We start from the raw sequence: 21,472 nt of genomic DNA, 5'->3' as shown, positions 1-21,472 counted from the left end.
AGTATCAGACAAGAAACACACAATGTGACTCATTTAGGTGAAAATAACTGTCCCAACCTAGCTGAGGGTCTCATCCTTAAATTTAGCTTCAGTCCATTGGTTTAGGAAATAAAGTAAGGAAAGAGGCTGCGGCCAGATACAGAAGGATTTTGACTCTGGATAAGGAGCCTGGGCTTTTTCTAGCAGACAATTGAAGGCCACTGAAGGAGAGAGTGACAAAATGAAAAACAAACAATCAGAGGAAGATTTAGGCCCTGCCTGGGCGTGGCAGGATGGCAAGAATAGAAAGACCAGAGGGAGGAGAACTGGTTGGGAGGGGAGATGGTATGTGGAGGTACAGTGCTCTTGGGAACATCTATCCAAATGAATGCTTCATATCTCATCAACTGAGTAGGTGGGCGATTTAGAAATATGTCCACACATTCTTTGACGCTCCTCCCGTGGAAAGACAGGGTCTACTTCCACTCCCTTGAATGTGGGTCTACCTCAGTAACTAACCTCTAATCAACAGAATGCAGCGAAGTGATGGTGTGGGACTTCAAAGGTTGGGTCATAAAAGGCACTAGAGCTTCCACCTTGCTCTCTTTCTCTTAGGATGCTTGCCTTTGGAAGCCAGTCCCCAGGCCATGAGGAAGCCGACAGCCCCATGCCAAGGCCATGTGTTCCAACAGACCCAGCCCCATCTGAGGTCCCAGCTGACGGCCAGTGTGAACCTCCCCCCAAGCAAACGGGGTGGCCTCCATGTGGCCCAGGCCCAGCCTCTGTTCCCCTCTCCGAACCCTGCTCAAAGTGCTGATCTGTGAGCAAAGTGAATGTTGTTGATATGTTAAGCCATTAAGTTTGGGGGTGTTTTGTTTCCTCAGGAATACATAACCGGAACCGGCTGTTTTAGGTGCTGGCTGGATGTCACGTACAGTCACCTTCTCCTGTTTGTGCAGAAGGTCAAGTATCTAGAAATCATAGTATTTTTTTGTGGGACGCTCCCCATCACATCACCCTCTCCGTTCCTTTCATAACATTTATCACAATTTGTGGTTATAGTCTTTATTTGCTCATTCACTTATTTTCTTTTCCTCTCCCCCAGAACAGAAGCTCCCTGGTTACCCTGATCTTTCTCGTTGTATCTCATCGCCTAACTCAGTGCCTGGCATGTGGTGAGCAGGTTAAAAATATCTGTGGAAAAGTAATGAGTGGATCAACACCATGAAATCCAGATACATTCAATTCCATTACACAGGACCCACTTACAAAAGCCATGTGTCAACGTCTTAAGAGAAGAAAAAAAATCTATGCAATTTAGGATTTTTAAATTAAAATGATTTGCATTGGGACTTCCCTGGTGGTCCAGTGGTAAAGAATCCGCCTTACAATGCATGTGACGGGGGTTCGATCCCTGGTCAGGGAACTAAGACCGCACATGCCGCGGGGCAACTAAGCCCACACACGACACAACTACTGAGCTCCCGCGCCTCAACTAGAGCCCGCATGCCCCAAACTACAGAGCCCATGCGCTCTGGAACCCACGTGCCACAACTACAGAGCCCATGCACCCTGGAGCCTCTGCGCCACAACTGGAGAAGAGAAAACCCGCATGCCACAACTAGAGAGAAGCCCGCGCATCACAAAGAAGAGCCCGCGCACGCCTCAGCGAAGATCCTGCGTGCCGCAACCAAGACCCAAAGCAGCCAAAAATAAATATAAATAAATAAAATAATAAATGAATCTTAAAAAAAATGATTTGCATTAATTTTTTTCTCATACAAATCGGTAACAGGCAGCCTGTGACCCATCGCTATTACACACACACCTCCCAGCTCACAGAAAAAGAATCATCTTAGATGCTTCTTCCGAGAACCATTAACACACGGCATCTCAACAGACTCTCAACAGCTCCGCGTGGCAGATATTCCTATTCCCAATTAAGAGATGAGGAAGCTGAGGCTTAGAACGATTCCAAAACCCTCTCAAGATCCACAGCTATGCGGTGAAGAAACCAGGGTACAAACTCAGGTATGACTCCATACTTGAGTCATGCGGGGCTAGCCAAGTTCAAGTGAACCAAGAAAGCCTGAGGGGATCTTTCTTTCTATGTGAGGGCAATCCATGGATGCGCTGCATTTGCTCATAGGCAATTCTTCAGGGTATGCAGAGATAGGGGTAAGAGTATACACTGATCCTTCCTTCATTCTTTTAGTCATTCAACAAACTCTTGCTAGGCACATTCATTGTAGAGGCCAGAGCCTGGGAAAAGGACGTGAGCTCGGGGAGTTACAAGGCAACATGGCAAATGTGTACCAGATGTGTAAAGAAGACAGAGGAAAGCACAGAGGATGCTCTGTGGCCCTGTCCGAGGGCTTCACAGTAAATCTCATCCTCTCCCACACAGCCAGGCTCTCGCTTCACCCCACTTTAGCCTGCTTTCCCCTGAGATTCCTTCTTATCAAGAAACAGTGGGTGGGGCTGAGGACAAAGCCCTCTTAGGCAAAAGCCAGTGTCTGAAGCCCTCCCGGGGTGCCCTGCATCCCTCACATACTGCATCACCATGCTCTTCTGTCCCCAGGCCTCCTGGGCAGGACCAGCGGGCCTGGTGAACACGCTCATGTCTTCAGATGTGGCAAATACAGAGCAACAGGGAAGCCTACCAATGACAGGGCCAAAATCAATTTTAATTGGGTCCCATGACAGGATAAAATGTTTTTATTGTAATATTGTCTTGATAAAAGCCATTGTAATATTTAAAATGTGGTATTGATCCTTCTGCGAGGACCGTAAATCCTTGCAGAGCTGAGAGCCTGACCACAGAGGACGGGCTGGCTGCCGGGAGACCGTGAGAAACACAGTGCCCTTGGACTCCGCCATCACCTGCAAGAGTGGAGGAGGCCAAGCCCGGCCAGCCCTCGCGTTCCTCCCACATCAAAGTGCGGATGCCATGATCCCCGAACTGACACAGGAGAACTTGAGAGAAACTGTTTAAACACGGGAATCAAAATATGAAACTAAGTCACCTGCTCGTGTTTTATTAGGCCTTGTTCTGAATCAATACAAGACCCAGGGCCCATGATTCCTCACGCTGAAAGGGAATACTTTTTCATCCTAAAACTGAATCAGGCTGCTTAAGTAAAACAGATGTTACCGTTGAGTTCCATGATTCCTAGCCCTCCCCCAGCCATCCTCTCTCCCTGAACCGGACAGAGGGAGCCCTCCTGTTGTCCCTGAAATCCAAGTCAGGGCTGGAAAATCCAAAGCCTTGGAATTTCTCAATCCTGAGCCCACAAAAGTTTTCTCTTCTGTTTACTGGGGAGGGAGACCGAGCGGGGTAGGCAAGTCTGTTAGCAGAGGATTTGAAGATACAGTGGCGAACTGAAAGGCAGAGAAGATTTTCATTTCCTGTGTTATGGGGTGAAATAATATCAGTATAAAAAACCTGGCAGCGAGATGGAAGATAGCAGTTTTTACATTGATAAGTATTTGTTCATTTCCTGACAACAAAAAAATATAAATCTCTTCAGAAATTAAATGCCCCGGCTTGTTGGAGCACTTTTGTGGCGCTCTGTGCAAGGCTGGCTCCCTTTCTCTGGGCCTCTGCGGGCCGGGTAATCACAGCATCAGTCATTATCCCTGGATCACGCGGGCAGCAGCAGCCGGGCTGCGCAGGGCCCAATTCTCCCACTTTTTTGTGTCACTTATTTTCTCGGCGGGCCCGATTTGCATTTTAATGGAAGTAGTTTATAGACTTCTCCGCTGCCTTCAGAGTGCCACAAGTGGCATCATTAAGTGAGCTAAGCCGGATTAATGCTGATAGTAAAGTCAGATAATACAATAACAGAGGCCTCCTGCCATTTGCATTAGGTGAGGAGTGCGGGGCTGCCTGGTGCCTGGCGATAATTTGTAAGTGCGATATGTTGTACTTGAGAGGATAAGATTAAATTTAGTGGGTTTAACTGTCATCCCAGTAAGTCAATTACTTCATCTTTTCAGCCTTTGAATTTCTTTTATAAATAAAATAAATGGAATATTGAGCTGCTCCGCAGCCATTTCGAGCTCCCATGAAGAAGAATTACACAGGCTGGGCCAAAAAAATAAAAGGCTTCGGATTCAGCTCCATAAACAAAATATAAACTCCATTCAGGTGTCAGCATGGCAGCAGCCTCGAAATATTGTCCATCTCTCATATCACAAGCATGACAGATTCCATTGTGACTTTAGTTCCTCCATAATAGGAAATATTTATGTTGTGCCTGGGTCTTTTCTATCCCAATCCCTCCCATTGTAGGAAGCAAACACTCCAACACAGAGCCATGGGCCTCTCCGCTCCCTCCCTCCTGGCCCCTTGTTGCCCCAGCGCTAAATATTTAGTGTTCCGGGCGGATATTAAGAAAGCCTCATGACCCAACTGAGAGAGAGGAGATGCATCCAATTTCAGGCAGGTCTCAGATAAACAGAAGGGTTCAACTTCCTTCACACCATCTTCCTCTCCTCCACCCTGGGTTGCTGCCAGTGAAGATGACATCTCTGGATGAAAAGCTGAGCTACCTAAGCTATCTAAGATAGTGAGTGGGATCTTGATAGAAGACCGTCCGCATCTTCATTTATTCACAGAGAGAGGGGAGGAAAAATCAAGCAAAGAAAGAAAATCAAGCAGTTAAACCTTTATAGGCACCCACCAGTGCAAGTTATGTCTTAGGGGACCTGACTCTGCTGTCTTCTCCACTGACTAACGAGCATCCTTTTTTTTTTAAATACGTAATCTCTGTGACTGCTGTTCTTTTTTTTTTTTTTTTTTTGTTACTGCTGTTCTTAATCATGGATGGATGGATGGATGAATGAGTGAGAGGAAGAGACAAAGGGCATAATCTTTGTCAAGACCCTAGAAGACTGGTAGCTAAAAAGCACAGCACCGGGTATTGATGACCCACCCCTAGGGGGAACCAGGATTACAGCCAAACGGATTTGAGTGTGTATGCTCCATGCCCTGACCTGTTTTGGTTGCTACAGAACAAAAGGAAAGGCATAAAAGATGGTCCTTGGAGAGATGCAGGGAAATGTTCAAGCAACCAGCCTTTAATGAAGAACCCACGGTGATGCATAGATGAGAATGAGGGCCCAAGTGGCTCTCTGGTTCCCGATCAGCCTCCCAACCTCTGCTCCCACCTCCACACAAATCTACTCCAACACGCTCCACATGGGCACAGGCTACGCCTCCGTTTTTGGCGAGCCTTCCTCTTCTTTCTTCACCTGGCTAAACCCTAGCCTTTTGCAAGACCCCGGTCATGCATTTCCTCCTCCGTGAGCCTTGCCCAGCCCACACAAACCTATGAAGACTTTCCCTGAGCAACCCCTGATAACAGCACTGTGTTAAGTGCTCTGCAAACATTTATTGTCATGCCGCCTCCCCTACCAAGCAACAGGTTCCTTGAGAAGACAACACCGTAACTCCCTCGTTCATTAATTACTTCATTCTTACACCCATCAAGTACCATGAAATTCTTGGTATGTTTCTCCAGTCATAGACATCTGTTGTTTCTGGGGAAAATATCTTGGGTAGAGCAATAGACTCCATCCCTCTTAACCACTGGATAGTGTTTTCTGTGCGGAGATCTGTGTGGAGTGCTGTGCTAAGTACTGTACCGACTGCTAGGGACACAGAGATGAATGTGTCGCAGTTCTCGCCTCTGAAGAGCTGAGCGCAGGAGGTGAAACAGGCACGTAAGCAACTCAAATACAATGCATGCCTATTTGTTCTGGTGTTGAGCACAAGACTTGACCTGCAAGAGATGCTAAACAAATGTTGGTTAAATAAATGAAGTTTTGATGAGATGTGGGGACTTAGCCTGGGAGATCCTGCAAATTCTTTAATGTTATAGCTGTGAGACTGCTATCACATCTTTCTCTGTCCCCTTCCTGATCTCTAACTCACTCCATCTTCACTGTCACTGTCAAGTATTTCAGCAAAAGGACTAGAAGAACCTCTCCAGAAGGTACCATGAGCCTTAAGAAGGTCAAAGCTGAAAACCATCTCAGGTGAATGGAGCTGCCCGTGCTTTCTGAGAGTTCTTTGGAGGATCCATCTCAAGTCTACAGACCACATCGCCCTAACAGAAATCTCCCTGAAAGACACCAATTCCCATCTGAATGCTTTCCGATCTCTTACTGTGTGGCAGCCCTCTGTTAGTTAAATACTTCATGAATCATATTCTGTCTTCAATCAGTTCAAAATTCTACTGCATTTGGGTGATATGGTTTGTCACGGGGAGCTGTTAGTGAGAACAACCTGCTTCCTGGATTCTGATTTATGCCTTCAGTCAACTGTCAAAAATCTGCAAGTCAACTATTACTAATAACAATAATGACTATTATATTTGTATATGTTGTATATTTAAAAAAATTTTAAAGTACTTTATATATCCTTTATGTCCTTTGGTAAGTGCCAAGTGTACCTTCCCTCGCACCCTGCCCCAAGAAAGCCTCCAGGGGCTGACAGGGATTCCTATTGGGAAGGCTTCGCAGGAAAGAAAATGGGGGGGGGGGGTGTGTGTGTGCGTGTGCGCGCACGCACACACATGCGCAATGTGTGCCTGTCTCTGAGTTGATTCCAAAGCCAAAGATATAAATGACTTTTAGATTGCCCCTTGTTTTGTATTATCCACGCCTCTGCCCTTCACTAGTGCAGATAATCGAGAGTTCACTGTACTGTGATTAATTATACAGCAGGGCTGAGAGCCAGCAGTCACCAAAGTGCTAGGAATTTCAGGCACAAACCCTGTTTACCCTTTACACTTTAATAGGGACAAGGATTTTGTTTGTTTACTTGTTTAATTGTGTTTATTTACTTGTTTAATTTTGTTTGTTTACTTAATTGTTTAACTAGATCTGCTATTGGCTTAGTGCCCAATCTGTGCCAGGCACTCTGCTGAGCACTCTTCTATACATCACCTCATGGCGAGTACTATTATTATTCCCATTCTAGAGCTGAGAAAGCAGAGCGTAAGAGAAATTAGGTGACTTTCCCAAGGTCACACAGCTAGCAAAGACTAGAGCCAGGCTGTCTGAAAATATTTGGTAAAATACGATTAATGACTTAATCACTGACTTTGCTTTATTGTCTAACAACCATAGGTATTAAACACATACTTCTGTTTTAGCCTAATTGCTCCAATGATTTCCCTCTAATATCTTCAGTATGGAATCCAAAACGCTTTGCAGGATTCCATGCAAAGTTTTCCTGAGTCCATGGACAGCTCAAGAAAACAAGTTCTGATCGTTCAGAGCCATGCTTGAGGTATAAACCTCAAGAGGTTAGAGCTGAGGCTTGTGGCCCAGGCAGTTAAGGTGATGGCAACATAGCACATGATAGTTTCCCTTCTTTAAGTAGTTTCCCTTCGAGTAAAGGGAAAGAAGAGGCACTCGTAGGGGTGGAATATATGCCAAGATGCTGTACACACATGGCCTCATTAATCACGGCAATCCTGAGAAGTTAACGCTATTACTCCCTTTACACAGAGGACCAGGGGTACAGGGAAATAAAGTGTGTACGATCACACAGATCAGACCCAGCTCCATCTGGCTTCAAAGTTCATATCTTTCCAGCCCTCTTGGAAGTTAAACTTATAAACTATAAAACTACACTATTAACAATACAATGTCAGAAAACTTGATAAGATTTTAGCCTACATCTATGTGATATAACACATTTTTTTGTCAAATTTGTTTCAGGCTGTGATCCTTAAGAATAATGATTAATTTCAGATCTTTGCATGTGAACTATTCTCTGTCTTAGTCAAAACAAACAAATAAACCTTTGCGTTATTCATTCCAGGCCTAAACATTGTTCACTTCTTGTTTCCAACTACATCATTTCATTTTTTCTGTCTCTTAACCCTATTCTTGTTTATACTATTTCTAAATGTAGTCTTAAAACCATCCCACTGTTCCTGTTTTCAAATGAAGGTATATCTAGTTGACCTTTGATAACCAATTCCTGTGTCTCACTTTCTGCCCACAAGTTTGCCTATATAGCTACCCTACACTCTCCAATTACATCTTTCTTTCTCTTTTTAAAATTTATTTTCTTACACCACATGGGAAATACTTGGTCAGCATACCCCATATTATATAGTCCTTCATGGATTTGAGAAGCTCACTTACACAGCTATGTTTTACTAATTTACTTTTACATTTTAGTCAAAAAAGAATGTGCCAAAGGAAAACAGACTTCAAATGGAATTTATCATTTCGAAGCACAGTTCCATAACCAATTTGACTTCCAGTTGTTTTATTATTCCAATTAATCTCTTTAAACCTCTCTAAAGAGCTGGCATTTACATTTTTCATTTCCATCGTTAGGAACATTCTTCTAATAATAATATTTCCTAATGGCTACACTATTTCTGGGTTTGATTCCACGATACGTGGTAGCACTAATCAGCAACCTGAGCCTGAGTGTTCGTACAGATATCAGTGTCCCATTTTCTCTAAAATTAGCAATGTCACGCAAGCTTTCAGATGCTGTAATTACAACCGCAACAGAGCAGAAAAGCTCCCAACAGCCACCCAGGCTCCAGCAGCTCCAGAATCAGCCCACCCCATCTGGAAATTCAAGTGTTCCTTCCTCCCTTTCACGTCTGGCTTTCAAAATAGCTCCCTTCTGCTTGAGTCCCTGCCCCAAACCCCTGATACAATGCAAGTTCTGTTTCCAAACATGTTGTGAGCTCCTTCCTGAATGTCCATGGGTGTTAGCATCTGGACTGACCTTGGGTTGCTGTCTGAGGCCCCAGGTCACAGAGTGCTTAATCCTTAAATACATCAGCCGGGAAAAGGCCAGACCAAGTCCCCTGAAAGTCAGAGGGGACAGCTGTCTGCACAGGTGATGTGGGGAAGGCCAAAGAACATCCTTGAGCCCAGACATCTGGCCTGTTGCTCCTTCCCAGGACACCCAGATTGCCAGCTCCTTGGACTGAAGGCAGTGGAGTCAGGGCTCTTGTCCCTCTGCTTTGTGGAGTCTCACCACAGTGGGCACTCAGACAAATGTACGACCTCGCCCCCTGGCTGAAGATTCTCCTCCCATCCCTCCCTCCTCTCCTTGGCTGTGAGCAGTGCCGGGCAACCAAGAAGAAACCCCTTCCCTCCCTTCCCTCAGTCCCTGCCCCTGCTACTCCTCCTTCGAAGTGGACAGTGTCAGTTTTGTGACCTTGGGCACATGTCTTGACTTCCTCCCAGGTATCCCCCCAAGAACTGAAGTCCCATGTAAACATAAGTTAGATGAGCTCAGACACTGGAACTTATTTAACGCTGTACCCTGGCACCCAGCACAGAGCTTGAAATATCGCATGCACTCAAAAAATATTTGTTGAATGAATAACTGAACTTTGTAGCTGAGGACACTACCTACCTCAGGGAGTTTAGGAGGGATAGCTGTTTAAAGATTATCTAAGAAAATATGTTTTAAATTAGATTGTTTCCATCTCTTAAAATTAGTGGTGACTTCTAAGCAAAAAAAAAAAAAAAAAACACACACACAAAAAAAACACATATCCCAGAGGTATAAGGTGAGTGTGAGAAAGAGAAGAAGTTATAAAAAAAAGGTATCCAAATAGGCCTATGTGGTGGTTTTAAAATGTCCACAAATTCCTTTATATTTCTTCCTTCAACAGTGAAGCTTAATTTCCTGCCTGTGAATAATCTGAACTTAGTGACTCATTTCTAATAAATAAAATAAGTCAGAAGTGACAATGTTCAACTTTGGAGACGAGGTCATAAAAGGTACCACAGCTTCCTGCTTGCTCTGTTGGATCACTCACTCTGCAGAAACTAGCTGTCACCTCATGGAGACAGGTGAGAAACTGAGGCCTCCAACCCACAGCCAGAGAGGAACTGGTGTCTCATGCAAACAGCGAGTGTGTTTGGAGGTGGATCTTCCAGCCCCAGGAAAGCTTCCTGATGACTGCAGCCCTGGCTGAACTCTCATCTGAGCCAGAGCCACTCAGCTAAGTTGCTTCTGAATTCTTGGCCTATGGACTGTGAGATGATTTGTGTTTGTTGTTTTAAGCCACTAAATTCTGGGATAATTTGTAATGCAGAAATAGATAACTGATACAGCCCCATAAAACCCCTCACCAAGAGGCCTGCCCAGCACTCCTGGGCTCAGAACTCCCTCACTTCCTTGGCAGGTAAGTCCCAGGTCTGCTGGTAGCAGGCCTGGGCAGGGAAGTACCTGCCATCCCTCTTTCTCCGGCAGACTGGCATGTTTGCCCCTCCTTCCAGGGTTTTCCTGATATTAGCAGTTCCAGTTGTCATTGCCATGGCAGCTTTAGACCCCTGTCTCTGTTTTGGCTTCCACAGTAATCTCTTGGCAGAGATCAAAACATCCACAGGCCAAATAGGTCCCTAACTCTTCTTTGTTTGACTTGTATTTTGTTTTGTTTTAAGATGTGAGCGACTCTTTGAAAATAGGAAGGGAAATTTGAATTAGGATGATGTAATGACCCATATGTATTTAGTTTGTCTCTCACCAATTAAAAATAACATCAAAAGAAAAACTGTAAAATTTTTAAGCTGCAAAGACCGAAAAACATGGAGATTGGACAACAGCAGACAAGAGATTTCAACAGAAATCTCTTTAGAGGCGAGTGGAGGTGTGACAATGGACTTTGAGGGAAGGAAGCTCAACGTGGGGGAACTATGGAGGATTATACTTACGAAAAGTGGACCCAATATGCCCTGAACACTCTTGGAAAGGCTCAGAGCTTCTGAACATGAAACCTCTTAAAGAAGACATGAGGTGTAAGGCTGAAAACAGGATAACTGGTTGGATAGCTGTATATGGAGAGTTGGAGCTCCTGCCTTGCAAGCACCTAAGCAGCCTGGCAACCAGCACCCGTCCTTGCCAAGTGCTTTGGCCTTGACAGGAGACTGTGGCTTACTCTTCGGGGAACTTGAATCTGAGAATCTCCAGACTTGGGAACACAAGCCAAGTTTGGTGTGGAAGACACTGGGACATAGGGCTGATGAAGATGCTTTCAATATTTTCCCCTGCCCTGTTTTAAAAATCTCAGTAGCTTCATTTATGACCACCAGGTAGGAGGTTTGAGGATAATTCTTGAAATAAACTGAATGGTCGCATGGAAGCGCCACGTTAATAGGCTGACATTAAGAGTCCCCCTCAGAGAAAATGGTGACTCACTGCTTAACCACCTTACAGAGAAGCCCACCAGTTAACAAGTCTCACCCAATGTACGGAGCTTCCAACTAACTTCCAGTGCCCTGCTCCGAAATGTGAACAGCCAGACAAGGACCACCGATAATTTGAGGAAATGCTGACAGAAAAGTCAGAGATTAAAAAATAAAAATTAAAACCAAAACAAACACACACACACAGAGAAGAAAGGAATCAGAAGTAAACTTTAAAAATATAATCAATAATCTGAAACAAGAGAAGATACTATATTAGTTTTTCAAGGCTGCTCCAAAAAAATTACCACAAATTGGTTGGTTTAAACATAGATATTTATTATCTCATACTTCAGCAGCCAGAAGTCTGAAATCAAGATGTCAGCAGGGTTGGTTCTTCTGACGGCTGTGAGGAAGAATATGGTCCAGGCCAGTCCCCTAACTTCTGGTGGTTGCTGACAATCCTTGGTATCTGTCTGTTGGTTTGTGGTTGCCTCACCCCAATCTCTGCCTCTGCTGGAATATGGCCTTCCATGTGTCTCTCTCTGCATCTTCACATGGCTTTCCTATAAAGACACCAGTCATTAGATTTGGGTTCCATCATAATCCAATATGACCTCATCTTAACTTAGCTAATTACATCTGCAAAGATGTTATGTACAAATGAGCTCACATTCGGAGGTTCTAGGTAGACCTGAATTGGGTGGGGACACCATTCAACCCAGTACAGACACTATACTGAAACAGCAACAAAAGCAAAGGAACAACCAGAGAATAGGAAAGCACACCTGGAAATTGAACCTAGAGTAGCCAAAGTAAAAAATTCAATAAAATATTCTATTAGGGTTCACACAAAGAAGCAGAACTACTATGAATATTACGGAATAAGGAATTTTTATAGGAATTTAGACTTTACACATTGTAAAAAAGTAAAGTCTTGAAAGGGAAAGTAGAAGATCAAGGAACAGCCCTAACAAGCCCTCCTGAAGCACAGGCACAGGTGGACAAGTTGGCGATTTCGGGCACCTTCAGCTTCTGGAGTGGGTCTGTGAAGGGTTGCTGGGTAGAAGTCTATGGGAGCTGCTTCTTCCTAGCTCCTGTTGCAGTGAGTTTACAGCCAAGCATCTGATGGGGGCTTGGAGTCACTGTTGCAGCAGAGCCAACACTAGGGAAAAGAGCTGGACCAGACAGGGGAAGAGTATATCGAGTGGGCAAGACAAATTGGAACCTGCTGGCACCTCTGTCTCTGTTTTGCCACTCACCACTTCTAACCACGATGAGCTCCAGTGGTGATGACTACTTCCTGTCTACCGCCCAAGTCTTACACAAACTTCTCTTTGGGCCAGCTAAAACTCCAAACCACACAGAGTAGGTGATTGGGGGGAAATATAGTTCCATGTTAGCCAAGTTCACATAGTGGAAAATCAACACTGTGGAACCATGCATGGTAGCGGATTTTAGAAAATATACATCAGGCTAACCAGGCTGATATGGTTACAAAACTGGCATAGAGATGAGGGAATTGTGCAGAAAGTAGAACAAAAAGATAAAGAGAAGACAGAAAAGTTAAGAGAGTTTGAGATTTGGTCCAAGAGGTTCAATCTTCAAATTATAGAAATTCTTGAAAAAGAGAACAAATAAACGAGAGAAAATACAATAATTACAGAAATTAAGGGAGCTTCCCTGGTGGCACAGTGGTTAAGAATCTGTCTGCCAAAGCAACGGACACGGGTTGGGGAAGATCCCACATGCTGCAGAGCAGTTAGGCCCGTGTGTCACAACGACTGAGCCTGCACTCTAGAGCCTGCGAGCCACAACTACTGAGGCCACATGCCACCATTACTGAAACCCGCATGCCTAGAACCTGTGCTCTGCAACAAGAGAAGCCTCTGCAATGAGAAACCCATGCACTGCAACGAAAAGTAGCCCCCACTCGCCACTACTAGAGAAAGTCCATGCGCAGTAACGAATACCCAATGCAGCCAAAAATAAAAAAAAAATGAAAGAAATTAAGAAAATGCCACAGAAGTGAAGAGAGCTAGGCTCCAACTTGACAGGTCTCCTCTGGTACAAAGTGTAATGAATGCAAGAGAGCCAAGGTTCGTAACTGAACTTTCAGAATACCCTGGGCAAAGATTTTGTTTTCTACAGGAAAACAAAATACCAGATCACATAATGAAGACTGAGAGTCAAAAAGGATAACATTGGAAATTCGAAGACAATGGAACAATGTCTTCAATATTCTGAGGAAATGTATCTTGAATTCTCAACCTAGAATTCTATACCTAGCCAAAATATTCAAGGGTATAGATAGAATTTTTAGACACATTAAGGATAAAAAATTTACTTCTCATGCACAATTTCTGGAAAAGCTACTGGGGTCTGTACCTCAGAAAAACAAAATAGTGACTAAATCAAGACTGGAGTATGCTGGAGTATAACACTTTAAAGTCACAAAGGGAAATCTCAGGATGACAGTTATGTACCAGGGCTAAGGAGTAATTCATAGTAGTTCAGAAGAATGGATAGTTCTTCAAAGAGAAAGTGGAATCAATATATATGACAATATAAAAAATATAGATGGGTATTTGAGAGGTGCTGGAACATTAGAGGGGGAAATGACCAAAAAATTACCCTCCCAAAATTCATAGAAAACCAATGAAATTAAATCATAAGGCAACAGTTAATTCCAGGAAAGACAAAAAATAAAAAATATTTGAAAAAGGAAGTGTAATCATAGTAAGCTACTTAGCCCACTGGTTTTTGTATGGTGATAATGATATAAATTTTCACCATTGCTTTAACCAGCAATTAGGACCTAAGAGTACTGAGATGATAAGAAAGAGGAAGTTCATATAACTACCATAAAAAGAAAGTTACAGGTTGGTAGATAATGTTGAAAATTGATAAATTAAGAAATAGTGGTGTGAAAGAGTAGGACATAATAGTACTGTGTTTTTATCATAAACCGAGGATTTTAACATGCATAAATATTAACTTAATAAAATAAGTTAATTGCTGTTGCTGTCCAGGCCCTTAATGGTCTAATTTAGGGCCTGTTGAATCTAGAGTATGAGGACTTATCTATAATATTACTGAAAGAAGAGAAAAGAAAAAGATCTGGAAGAATTGGGCAGCCTCAGCATGCTAGCCCAGACAGATAACAAGGAAATACTGGGGCACTCTCAGGAAAGGAAAATGTCACTGGTGGAGACTGGAAAGGAAGAAAGCCAAAGAGAAAAAGAGACCTGAGGTTGAAACGCATCTGAGGAAGAAAGCAAAGTCTACACCAGAGGGAGCCAGGTGTGGGTCCTAGGATCCAAGACAAGTCTGGGGGAGAGCTCTAGCTTGGCAAAGCAAAGGGGTCAAGGATGCATGTTCCAGAAGGGAGGGCTGAGCATTTGGCCCACTGGTTGCTGCACCATGGCACAAGCCAGGGTAACCTGCTTAATGGCCACGCTGGACCACGATCAATTGTATTAAGACCCTGGAAGCTTCGAAGAAAAAGCAGCCCACACTACGCTTGCTCTGATAAATGACCAGCTTCTATTTTTATTTAATCTTCATTTATAGGCCACACTTCTCTTCACTAAGAGATAGAAAGCAAGGATCTGAGTAACATCCCAGATGTCTGAAGCATGTGAGGCATCCCCCAGCCTTGAGAGTTGCCTGGAAGGAGTGACACTGGGTGGGCTTCATGGACCAGATGTCTTGGGAGGCCCCGGGTGAGCGTCTCAGCCTCCAAACCTCTCTGGGAACCCAGGGTCTGCTTTAAAGCATCTTCTCCTCCAAAAGTGACGCCAAGCCATCATTTTCTGCTCTTGGCAGCAGCACAAACCTTTCACTTAGACCTGATGTACTGTATGAAAACAGGAGTCTGCAGGCCATTCGTTCCCAGCCCTGTCAGCTGGGAGAGCAGCATTTCCCTCAGGAACCATCAAGAGGAAAGTCGTACATTCAGTTCACCAAATGGTACCAAGTCCCCAGCCCTGACCCCTTCTGACTGGTTGGTTTGTTCCTTCCTCAAGACCAGATTTACATAAGGTGATACCATTCACATAGGTGACACATGGAGAGACTGGGCCTCATGATCTACAGAATCTCCTGCTGTGTAAGTACAATAGAAGAGGGACTCACCAAGCCACAAGAAATCTGGCTCAACAGGTCCAAAGGCAACACAGGGACACCTTCATGCCCTGGGGAGCTGGAATGCTGAGTACTTTTGCAGAGATTTGGGGGAAGACATTGTTTAGAAAATGTTGCAATCCATATTTTTTCCAGATGTGAGGGTGATCTGCCTCCAACATCTGCCACTCAATACATATTTGCAATGCTTTATGGCTCTTTTTGTTTACAAATCAGGCCTTGCGCATTGGATGGCTAGCCCCTCATGGGCCAGGATCTTGTCTTACAGTGAGCATATGGTAAGTAAGTAAAAGTTTGTAAAATAAATGTGCCATGCTTACTAATTGATTTATTAAGTGTAGCAAAGGTCAAGGTTTCCGGAAAAAAAAACACCCAATGTGCATTCCCATCTAGAGAATCCTGGGATATTGGGGCAGGACATAGGTCATCGTCTATCTTACCCTTGGCTTCCTGGACAAAATGAGAGAGGGTTTGAAGATGTACAATTTGGATTCCGAAGCTTTGAGATTTGGTTAAGATTTGAAAGTGAAGAGGGAGACAATGGAAAAAGGAAAATTGATTGAGCACCTACTGAATACTGGTCACTACATTGGGCATTATCGTCTCAATAGAAATCTGTATTATTATTTCTATTTACAGATGAGAGGCTGAGAGAATAACTTCTCCTTAGTGAAGTGGGCAGGAGCGATGATTTGCACTGGCCTCTTCTTGCCAGTGGCAAGCTCACTCAGTCTCTTTGCTGAGGGTGCTGGCCGTTAAATCACAAGTTGGAACCACCATAGTGAGAAGCAGAAACAGGAATACTGGTGCCAACTAGAGGAACCGTCTGTGTATAGGTGTGTGACATGTTTGGAGAACTTGGGGGAGGGAATAAAGAAAGGTTAGATATCCTGTAAGGACACTGGCCAAGGCACCTTAAATCAAAACCAGTTGAGTTTATTACCCACACCCTTAACTGTATCACAAGACTGATGTGACCTAGAGGAGCAAAGATTTACACGCAAATGAACAGAAATGTACCTCATTACCGAATACAAATCTCCTCTTTCTGAGAACGTCATTCTTTTCACCTGGGCACATGGTTTAGAGGAGCTATGTGCTGCCATTAGGAAGCGAATAGTGTGCTTCCTAAACCGTATGCTTCACAGTTCCTTCATTTATCCTAATGTTCAACTAAACCACACTTTATCTCCCTTTCATATTCAGAAATCTTCCTGAGTATTCTCCAGAGAGACATCTAGAGACCTTCCCAAACCTTCAAATTTGTGACTGTGGAAATTTTATTTAGGCTGTTGGCTTTTTCCTAAATTACATTTCCAACTAGAACCACATGTTGCCTAGACCTAGTCTCCACCAAATGTTCACCACTTTACAATTTAAACTAAAACTACATGCAACCATTCCTCAAACAATCCCTGAGTTTGCTTTTTCTGCATCACAAGGATTACGCATTGAGGTGAGTAGAGAGCTACAAAACCCTGTTGCAGTGTGGGTTCTCAGTCACTCACTAACTCTGCAAACCAGTGACTGTGATTCAAATGTGTGTCTCAGGGCAATTATAAATTCCTCCATGTCATAGGCTTTCCAGGCCACTCTCCTCCCCTACTAATCATCAAAACAGCTAAATCTGATACATTCAAGGGTCTATGTCAGAGGCTGCAAACTAGGAGCCCATGGGCTAGGTCCATCCCACTGATGTATTTTATTTGGCCAGCATAGGGTTAGAAAACATTGGCTTGGTTGCCAACACATAAAGAGTTTCCCATAAATTATCTGGATTTCTGGCTTCTTTTGAGAACTTGGAGTGTCTAGCCCTAGCGCTGGGCTCCAATCAGCCAGAGGAGTGGGATGGTAGCTACCCATTTAAGTGAGTCATCCTCACCTCTGAGCTCCATGGTCCTTACCATTCTCCATTGTCTTATAGCCAGCCCTCTTGTCTCATTTACCTGGCATGCCTGTCATTGGTGGGCTTTTAAGATTTTGACCCTTGATCTATATAATTTATCTAGAGTTTTCCTGAGTATGATATACATATCTACATTGCATTCAACTCAATTCTGGACCATTTTCTTTTCTCTTTCTACTCTCTCTCTCTAGATCAGCACATTTATTCCCATGGTTTTCAATGTTTTCTATGTGTTTCTGACTCATGAATTTATGCTCAAGCCTAGAGATTTACTCTGAACTCCATACTCCTATGAAACTACTTACTTGGCAAGTCTTTTTGACTATCTCATAGGCGTCTCACCCCTGCCATGTCCAAAGCAGAACTCCTTATTCCTCCTGCCCCTCAAAAACCTGTACCACCTGTTTTGTGCACTTTAATAAATGACACTAACGCCCCTCCAGTTACCCAAGCCAGAAAACCTGGGTCGTCTTTTATTCTTTCTCCCTTAACCCTCACACATATATATCCCCTCAACTCTCCTGTCTATTCTACCTCCAGATCATATCTCAAATCTGCCCACTTCTCTCCATGTCCAGAGTCACTTTGAAGGTCCAAGCCACCATCACCTGTCACCAGTATTATTAGAATAGTATCTTAACTCCCTGCTGCTCAAAGTATTGTCCACAACCAGCTGTATAGGTGCCATTGGAAGTTTGTTAGAAATTCAGAATTTTTACTCCCTACCTTCTAAAAAGGAATCTGAATTCTAACAAGAATGTGAAATGCATGAATACAGAAACAAATGAAGAATTAAAAACTCAAATTTTTAAAATCAGTTGTGATGAGTGACCAGGAGACATGTTTCAAACTCTGAAAAAAAAAAGTCTCTCTATATATTCAGGTCAAGGACAATGCCCTAATTATTGTCCGTATAGGGGATAATCTTTGGCAAATCCATTTCCTTTATAGTTATGCTTCTTTTTTCACAGCAATTTACTGATTAAATAAGGTCTGATACTCTGATTTGAAATTGAAAACATTGTTGATATTTGAAAAGTAAACAAAACAAACAGAAAACCCAGAACCACACAGTAACGCCTCACATTCGGATTAGTGATAAAGAACTTCCACAGACATTTCCTCATTTGAGTCTGTAATAGCTCTAAGGGGGAGGCAGAGCAGGGCTGGTAAGCCTCATTTTACATAGGGAGAAACTGAGATTTCAAGAGACTAAATGATTTGTTACGATTACACAACTTGGAACTGATAAAGCAGTTTAAACTGCTTTTAAGTTTAAACCGATAAATCTACTTTAAACGTAGATTTCTCTAACTCCAAGGCCAAAATGCTCTCCAGCGTATTGCATTCCCTTCATAAATATGAACTGCAACTACATTCACCAAACAGACCCTTAGTTAAGATACAGAGAAATCGCACGTGTAAACAGAGGTACGTCCGCACTCCTGGTAACCACTCTTTCTCACTATGGACATTAGCCAACATGTAGTCCTTGGCTAGGAGAGCTGTAGACAAAGAGGGTCATCTCTCCAAACATTCTGTGTTATTTTTCTTTTAGATGTAACAGACAATCATTTTAATGTTCAATCAGTTTCAAATACATTTATTTCAAACAGTTGGCTCCACGACGAACCAAGAAACTGAAGGCAGAGTCTAAATTTGGGCTTCAAAATCTGTTTCCAAGTATTAATTTTGAGTGGAAACAATTTTGGTTGAATTTGGGGATTATAAATATCCCCCAAGAGTTTTTCGGCTCTAGGCCTCCTGTCTCTAAGTTTCGCTCTGGTTTCAACCTAGGGGGTTGTTAGATTAGAAGTAGACAGCTTTGGCATGTGGTTACTCCAAACGCCTGTAACCGTCTTTAAAACATGAGCTAGAAATGTTGATATTATAAATGACCATTTTTCCAAAATAAGGTTTGCAAGAGTTGAAAGTGGAGTCGGATGCCAGAAAGTCTTCGAAGGAGGATTTCCATTCAGCGAGATCTGGTTACCTATTTCATAACAAAGAATAAAGCAAAATCTTGGGGCTGCAATTCATACACTTTTGGACCGAAAACAATGGGCTCAGTGGGGACACTGGATTTATAACTCTTTGGAGGCACTAACTTTACCCACCCGTGTAGGAGCCATGGATAATTTTAGACAGACAGGCACTGAAAAAAATTCCTGAGATATTAAGGGGCACCAAAAGTCACTTACAGAGGGGTGGTGTTTCACTTGGAATAAATAACACAACAAGAAAAGCCATGCCTACAAACCCCTGTGGTAATAGTATACCAAGAAGAGGATTGTTTACGGAAAAATCAAAGTATGTTTTTAAGTCAGTTATGACCCTCTAAGCCAGTAGTTCAAATTCAAGCCCATCATCATGAAAATATTATCATTGAAAACCACAACTGTTGTACTTTCCTTTAGAGTACGCTGTGCTTTCATGGCTGGTCTGTGCACATAAACTTGACCAGTGTCTACAAGGAAATGGCCCCATTTCTGTTGTGAATAGCCCATAATTTCATGATCATTGTGTCCTACTCTTAGAGTGTTTTCCTCCTAAGGCTTGCAAGAGCCTCACCACTGGATGACGTGAGTGCTGTGTGACCTGTAAGGGGAGGGCATCCCTGAAGTCAGATGCTCAGAATCTGGGGACAGGGAAAGGCAGGCCCTCAGGTTTAGGTCCTGGTAACTGAGGCATGAATGAATGGGATTTTCAGAGAAGAAGCCAGAATTGGTAAGAACACAGGTTAAAAACCCAGGGAGCTGAAGCTATCACGCAGTTTAAAAGAAGAGTGAAAATGCAGACAGAAGAGAGAACCAAAGATCGGAAATTGACAGAAATTTAATTGAATTGAGTGTAAGAGCAAGGGCATAACCAGTATAAACTGTTGATTCTGCACTTCATCTCTGCATATAGAAATGAAATACTAGAGTTTCTTAGATCAAGTTCCCTGAGAAACAGACTCTGAGAAGACAATTTGCATGCAGGAGGCTTACTGGGGAGAGAGAGGGGCTGAACTACAAGAAGGTCCCAGCAGAGGCCTCTTATCCATGGGGAGGTCTGGAGCTCAGAGGGCCCTTCAGACCTATCCTTCCTTGAGGCAAGGGGACCAGGCATGTACGATCCCCACTAGCTGACCAATCGCTGAATAAGGCTGCCCCCAGAAGGGACTGTGACTTCGGACCCTGCCAATGCACCCAGCAGCTGGAGAAATGACTGTCTCCATCCTGAACGGGGATCTGGGTGGATCTGAGTGGCCCACTGCAGCTTCGGGGCTATACTCTGTATCCAGTTAGATTGGGTATCAGTGATGTATTTAGATAATTGGTCTAGTTCAAGGGAACAGGGCAAGGTTGACATCTTCAGCTGAAATGGGAAGTTCCACCAAGAAACTGATTCCATATACTTTGGGGATCACGCGTAGTCTCTAATGCTGTCTTTTGGTCTCCCTAAACCATTTTCCCTCTAAAGAAACCAAGCTAAACTGCCTCAGCTAAGCATAATCAATCATGAATATTTTATTCCAATTAAAACTTTTGAATATTGTCCAAAACAGAATAACTAGTAAAATAATGAATCAAGATTTTCTTCTTGTATCAGATGTAAACTGGGGGAAGTTACCAGTTGACAAAAGCCCCTAAAACATCTGTGCATCAAAATTCACACTTATTTGGAATAAATAAATGGAAATGCTAATTGGTTGCATATTCTCATGGCAACAGAGGCCTTGGCCAGGCAAAATGCTTTATGTGAAGCATTTCTTTTTTAAGTTTAACAACAAAAGTGTAATTCTTTTTAAAATTCCAAATCCCACTCCCTTACATGCTTGACTGATCTCTCTCACTCTGCCCTACATTTTTTTTTTTACCCAGATTTGTCACCTACTAACATACTACATTGTTTACTTATTTATTGTCTGTTTTCCTCCTCTAAAATTGTAAGCTTCATGAAGATAGAGCTTTGTGTCTATTTGTTCACCGATGCATACCAAGTGCCAAGAACATTGCCTGACCTACGGCTGGCACTCAGTTAATATTTATGGAATGCAAAAATGAACTCTGCAATTGTTCACCTTGCTCTGGATGTCACCATTCTATCTCCCACCAGACGTGTGTTTGCTCTCAGCCCAATTTCCCTGGCTTTAAAAGATAATAGTTCATTCATTTTCTCCAGCTTATCTTCGTGTCAGAGAGGTCTAGAAGTCCCTGTCGCAATGCCTACGAAACATTCACACAGCCAAGCACAGCTCTGATGAGCCTA

The sequence above is a fragment of the Lagenorhynchus albirostris genome, chromosome 6, assembly GCF_949774975.1.
Source record: "Lagenorhynchus albirostris chromosome 6, mLagAlb1.1, whole genome shotgun sequence".
Taxonomy (NCBI): Eukaryota; Metazoa; Chordata; class Mammalia; order Artiodactyla; family Delphinidae; genus Lagenorhynchus; species Lagenorhynchus albirostris.
The sequence above is the reverse complement of the archived record's forward strand: the minus strand, read 5'-3'. Positions refer to the sequence as shown.